The 6,702-nt window shown below is 49.0% G+C and overlaps 1 protein-coding gene across 1 annotated transcript in view; it reads left to right on the top strand.

Annotated features, from left to right (window-relative positions):
* Positions 1-1,034: 1,034 nt before the first annotated feature.
* Positions 1,035-6,702, top strand: part of LOC123740651 (voltage-dependent T-type calcium channel subunit alpha-1H) — a gene marked incomplete at its 3' end in the record, with an annotated part of 56,206 nt that continues 50,538 nt past the window's right edge. The window contains exon 1 of the mRNA XM_045714178.1: positions 1,035-1,082. The remainder of the gene's footprint in view (positions 1,083-6,702) is intronic.

Below are 6,702 nucleotides of genomic sequence, written 5' to 3'. Positions count from 1 at the left end.
ATGGAGTCGTGATCTGATTTGTCGAAGGGAAGGCGAGGGAGGGCAATGTAGGAATTTAGAAAAGTTGAGCAACACTGGTCAAATGTTTTATGTAACCAGTGTCTTACTAGTGTCTTGCTCTCTTCCTCTCCTTTCTTCCTCTCTTCCTCCTCCTCTCCTCCTCTCTTCCTCCTCCTCTCCTCCTCTCCTTTCCTATCCTCCCCTCCTCTCCCCTCCTCTCATCTCTTCCTCTCCTCTCTTCCTCTCTCTCCTCTCCTCTCTTCCTCTTCTCTCTTCCTCCTCCTCTCCTCCTCTTCCTCTCCTTTCTTCCTCTTCTCCTCTCCTCACCTTTCCTATCCTTTCCTCCTCTCCCTCCTCTCCTCTCTTCCTCTCCTCTCTTCCTATCTTCCTCTCCTCTCCTCCTCTCTTCCTCTCCTCTCCTCCTCTTCCTCTCCTTTCTTCCTCTTCCCACCCTCCCCCTCCTCTCTCACCATCTCGTCACCTCCCTTTCTCTCTCCCCTCTCCCTTCCTCCTCCCCCAGGGTGGCTCTGCCTGGCTCTCTATCATGACTGATGGCGAGGAGAGTCCGCTTCCACTACACCCCCACCTCCTCTACCCCCACCCCCACCCCTCACCCTCACTCCTGCCCTCAACGTCCAGCAGGGAGGCGAGGAAAGGCGGTACCATGACGGAGAGGTGAGGGTTCTCATACCGGCTCCATTTTACCGGGAACACAACCCCCCGAGACGGCACTGCCACGACATCGGCTTCCCTGATGATGATGATGATGAGGATGAGGAAGAGGAGGGATGCAGCAACACATGGAGTCCAGGGCCGGAGGAGGAAGAGGAGGAGGAGGAAGGGGAGGAGGAAGGTGCAGGAGTAGCTGCCCGTTGTGTCCCGGGGCCTCCCGGTGTCGTTACCGGCTGTAGTAGTGGTGGCGGTGTGTTCGGTAACGTGAGGAGGGGAGCCGGTAGACCCAGTGGATCTGGTGTCTGAAGAGGAAGAGCAGCAGCCATATCCAGCCCTCGCCCCCGTAGTCTTCTTCTCGTCAAACAGACGACACGTCCTCGCAGCTGGTGTCTACGCACGGTCTGTAACCCATATCCTTTACTGCTGTCTGAAGCTGGTCTGTACTGGTCTGTAACCCATATCCTTTACTGCTGTCTGAAGCTGGTCTGTACTGGTCTGTAACCCATATCCTTTACTGCTGTCTGAAGCTGGTCTGTACTGGTCTGTAACCCATATCCTTTACTGCTGTCTGAAGCTGGTCTGTAAACCCATATCCTTTACTGCTGTCTGAAGCTGGTCTGTAAACCCATATCCTTTACTGCTGTCTGAAGCTGGTCTGTAAACCCATATCCTTTACTGCTGTCTGAAGCTGGTCTGTAAACCCATATCCTTTACTGCTGTCTGAAGCTGGTCTGTAAACCCATATCCTTTACTGCTGTCTGAAGCTGGTCTGTAAACCCATATCCTTTACTGCTGTCTGTACTGGTCTGTAAACCCATATCCTTTACTGCTGTTATATCCTTTACTGCTGGTCTGTCCTGGTCTGTAACTGGTCTGGTCTGTAGCTGGTCTGGTCTGTAGCTTTTCTGGTCTGTAGCTGGTCTGGTTGGTAGCAGCTCTGGTCTGTAGCTGGTCTGGTCTGTAGCTGTTCTGTAGCTGGTCTGTAGCTGGTCTGGTCTGTAGCTGGCCTGGTCTGTAGCTGGCCTGGTGTGTAGCTGTCTGTACTGGTCTGTAAACCCATATCCTTTACTGCTGTTATATCCTTTACTGCTGGTCTGTCCTGGTCTGTAACTGGTCTGGTCTGTAGCTGGTCTGGTCTGTAGCTTTTCTGGTCTGTAGCTGGTCTGGTCTGTAACTGGTCTGGTCTGTAGCTGGTCTGTAGCTGTTCTGTAGCTGGTCTGTAGCTGGTCTGGTCTGTAGCTGGCCTGGTCTGTAGCTGGCCTGGTGTGTAGCTGGCCTGGTTGGTAGCTGCTCTGTTCTGTAGCTGGCCTGGTTGGTAGCTGCTCTGGTCTGTAGCTGGCCTGGTTGGTAGCTGGCCTGGTTGGTAGCTGCTCTGGTCTGTAGCTGCTCTGGTCTGTAGCTGCTCTGCTCTGTAGCTGGCCTGGTTGGTAGCTGGCCTGGTTAGAAGCTGGTCTGGTCGGTAGCTGGTCTGGTCTGTAGCTGGTCTGGTCTGTAGCTGCTCTGGTCTGTAGCTGGCCTGGTTGGTAGCTGGCCTGGTTGGAAGCTGGTCTGGTCTGTAGCTGGTCTGGTTGGTAGCTGGCCTGGTTGGTAGCTGGCCTGGTTGGTAGCTGCTCTGGTTGGTAGCAGCTCTGGTCTGTAGCTGGCCTGGTTGGTAGCTGTTCTGGTTGGTAGCTGGTCTGGTTGGTAGCTGTTCTGTAGCTGGTCTGTAGCTGGTCTGGTCTGTAGCTGGCCTGGTCTGTAGCTGGCCTGGTGTGTAGCTGGCCTGGTTGGTAGCTGCTCTGTTCTGTAGCTGGCCTGGTTGGTAGCTGCTCTGGTCTGTAGCTGCTCTGGTCTGTAGCTGCTCTGGTCTGTAGCTGGCCTGGTTGGTAGCTGGCCTGGTTGGAAGCTGGTCTGGTCTGTAGCTGGTCTGGTTGGTAGCTGGTCTGGTCTGTAGCTGGTCTGGTCTGTAGCTGCTCTGGTCTGTAGCTGGCCTGGTTGGTAGCTGGCCTGGTTGGAAGCTGGTCTGGTCTGTAGCTGGTCTGGTTGGTAGCTGGCCTGGTTGGTAGCTGGCCTGGTTGGTAGCTGCTCTGGTTGGTAGCAGCTCTGGTCTGTAGCTGGCCTGGTTAGTAGCTGTTCTGGTTGGTAGCTGGTCTGGTTGGTAGCTGGCCTGGTTGGTAGCTGGCCTGGTTGGTAGCTGGCCTGGTTGGTAGCTGGCCTGGTTGGTAGCTGCTCTGGTCTGTAGCTGGCCTGGTTGGAAGCTGGTCTGGTCTGTAGCTGCTCTGGGTGGTAGCTGCTCTGGTCTGTAGCTGGCCTGGTCTGTAGCTGCTTTGGTTGGTAGCTGGCCTGGTTAGTAGCTGGCCTGGTTGGTAGCTGGCCTGGTTGGTAGCAGCTCTGGTCTGTAGCTGGCCTGGTTGGTAGCTGGCCTGGTTGGTAGCAGCTCTGGTCTGTAGCTGGCCTGGTCTGTAGCTGGCCTGGTTGGTAGCTGGCCTGGTTGGTAGCTGGCCTGGTTGGTAGCTGCTCTGGTCTGTAGCTGCTCTGGTTGGTAGCTGCTCTGGTTGGTAGCTGGCCTGGTTGGTAGCTGGCCTGGTTGGTAGCTGCTCTGGTCTGTAGCTGCTCTGGTCTGTAGCTGGCCTGGTTGGTAGCAGCTCTGGTCTGTAGCTGGCCTGGTCGGTAGCTGGCCTGGTTGGTAGCTGGCCTGGTTGGTAGCTGGTCTGTACTGGTCTGTAGCTGGTCTGGTCTGTAACTGGTCTGGTCTGTAGCTGGCCTGGTTGGTAGCTGGCCTGGAATTATATTGAACTGTTCTTATTGTCTTTTAACAGGAAAACCAATTTAAAAAGTGACTGTTTTAAATGTTAAGGTCCCCACTTTAACTATGGTGGGATATGTTTCTCTCTCTGCATTTCTGCATTTTTGAGAATACGTGTGTTCCTGTGTGTGTGTGTGTGTGTGTGTGTGTGTGTGTGTGTGTGTGTGTGTGTGTGTGTGTGTGTGTGTGTGTGTGTGTGTGTGTGTGTGTGTGTGTGTGTGTGTGTGTGTGTGTGAGAGAGACCCTCTAGCCAGACTGTAAGCACTGGTCATTCCCAGGTAGGTGGTCAGAGATATCCAGTGTAAATATTATAACCAAAAGTAAATGAACTGTGATTCATACTCACACACACTCTAGTCTTCCCACACCTCATAGCTGCCCAGCTGGATTAGAGATAACACACACACACACACACACACACACACACACACACACACACACACACACACACACACACACACACACACAGTCCTAATGAGAGCTGTGCGGCTGGTTGACATTTTCAACAAGCATGTCTATTCCTGGGCCCAGTGTTTTTGACACTGCAACTCTGATGTCGCGCTCAACATGGAGTCTGTTTCTGTACTTGTTGTTGTTGTTTGTAAGTACGTCAGAACCCTGACTCATAGATATCTGCCGCCAAACTGGACCAGAACATCTCCTGATTTCTCTGTCAGGCAGGAGACCGCATTCCTGTTGTAGATGAGCGACACGGAACTGTCCGGGTGTGTTTACCTCAAAACCTAATCTCGCTTCAATCAGTTTATTCCCGTAATAAAAAATATGACTTGTTTTTTTTTAACAGCAACAGTTCCAACCTAGGACTTGTTTTCAACAATAGTTTTTACAGTAAAATTTACAGTAGGATCATGTATTACTAGCTTATAGCTAGCTTGCTTTGGCTAACGTTAACTAGCTATTAGCTGTATTGTTACTCCTGGGGGGGTTTCACTAAGTACAGTAGATAGCTAGCTTGCTTTGGCTAACGTTAACTAGCTATTAGCCGTGTTGTTACTCCTGGGGGAGGGTTTCACTAAGTACAATAGATAGCTAGCTTGCTTTGGCTAACGTTAACTAGCTATTAGCTGTATTGTTACTCCTGGGGTGTTTCACTAAGTACAGTAGATAGCTAGCTTGCTTTGGCTAACGTTAACTAGCTATTAGCTGTGTTGTTACTCCTGGGGGGGTTTCACTAAGTACAGTAGATAGCTAGCTTGCTTTGGCTAACGTTAACTAGCTATTAGCTGTGTTGTTACTCCTGGGGGGGGTTCACTAAGTACAGTAGATAGCTAGCTTGCTTTGGCTAACGTTAACTAGCTATTAGCCGTGTTGTTACTCCTGGGGGAGGGTTTCACTAAGTACAGTAGATAGCTAGCTTGCTTTGGCTAACGTTAACTAGCTATTAGCTGTGTTGTTACTCCTGGGGGTTTCACTAAGTACAGTAGATAGCTAGCTTGCTTTGGCTAACGTTAACTAGCTATTAGCTGTGTTGTTACTCCTGGGGGGTTCACTAAGTACAGTAGATAGCTAGCTTGCTTTGGCTAATGTTAACTAGCTATTAGCTGTGTTGTTACTCCTGGGGGGTTTCACTAAGTACAGTAGATAGCTAGCTTGCTTTGGCTAACGTTAACTAGCTATTAGCTGTATTGTTACTCCTGGGGTGTTTCACTAAGTACAGTAGATAGCTAGCTTGCTTTGGCTAACGTTAACTAGCTATTAGCTGTGTTGTTACTCCTGGGGGGTTTCACTAAGTACAGTAGATAGCTAGCTTGATTGGGCTAACGTTAACTAGCTATTAGCTGTATTGTTACTCCTGGGGGGTTTCACTAAGTACAGTAGATAGCTAGCTTGCTTTGGCTAACGTTAACTAGCTATTAGCTGTGTTGTTACTCCTGGGGGTGGGGTTTCACTAAGTACAGTAGATAGCTAGCTTGCTTTGGCTAACGTTAACTAGCTATTAGCCGTGTTGTTACTCCTGGGGGAGGGGTTTCACTAAGTACAGTAGATAGCTAGCTTGCTTTGGCTAACGTTAACTAGCTATTAGCTGTGTTGTTACTCCTGGGGGGGTTTCACTAAGTACAGTAGATAGCTAGCTTGCTTTGGCTAACGTTAACTAGCTATTAGCTGTGTTGTTACTCCTGGGGGGTGGGGTTTCACTAAGTACAGTAGATAGCTAGCTTGATTGGGCTAACGTTAACTAGCTATTAGCTGTGTTGTTACTCCTGGGGGGGTTTCACTAAGTACAGTAGATAGCTAGCTTGCTTTGGCTAACGTTAACTAGCTATTAGCTGTGTTGTTACTCCTGGGGGTTTCACTAAGTACAGTAGATAGCTAGCTTGCTTTGGCTAACATGAACTAGCTATTAGCTGTGTTGTTACTCCTGGGGGGGTCACTAATTACAGTAGATAGCTAGCTTGCTTTGGCTAACGTTAACCAGCTATTAGCTATATGTAGCCTCGCTACTTTTATAGCCTCACTACTGTATATAATCTGTCTTTTTACTGTTGTTTTATTTCTTTACCTACCTATTGTTCACCTAATATCTTTTTGCACTATTGGTTAGAGCCTGTAAGTAAGCATTTCACTGTACCTGTTGTATTCAGCATTTTACTGTAAGGTCTACTACACCTCTTGTATTCAGCATTTCACTGTTAAGATCTACACCTGTTGTATTCAGCATTTCACTGTGAGGTCTACTACACCTGTTGTATTCAGCGCACGTGACAAATACATTTTGATTTGATTTATCATCACCTGTTATAAAATGACAACAATGCCTTGCTAGCTGACTTACTGGTCCACTGTCGAAGCCCTGCTTCCTGAAGCATCGTGCCCCGACAAAGAAAGTGGAGCCTCTTACTCCGTCAGCGATTGTAAATGAAGCTTTGTAGTATTTTTATCTATTTATTTTTTATTTCACCTTTTATTTAACTAAGTAAGTCAGTTAAGAACAAAATGTGGGTGGTGGGTGGTGCTTCCAGAGTATATTACTCGCTAATGTTCAGTCTCTGGATAATAAAGTTGACGAGCTCAGCGCGAGGATCTCCTTCCAGAGAGACATCAGGGATTGTAACATACTCTGTTTTTTTCCACGGAAACATAAGCTCTCTACGGGATATACTGTCTGAGTCCGTACAGCCAGTTGGGTTCTCAGTTCATCGCGCAAATAAAAACTCTCTGGGAAGAAGAAAGGCGGAGGTGTCCATTTTGTTTATGTGTAACTCTGTGTTGTTGTTTGTGTCGAA

Source organism: Salmo salar, unplaced genomic scaffold (genome assembly GCF_905237065.1).
Source record: "Salmo salar unplaced genomic scaffold, Ssal_v3.1, whole genome shotgun sequence".
Lineage (NCBI taxonomy): Eukaryota > Metazoa > Chordata > Actinopteri > Salmoniformes > Salmonidae > Salmo > Salmo salar.
Note: the sequence above shows the minus strand (reverse complement) of the source record. Positions and strands in the feature narration are given on the sequence as shown.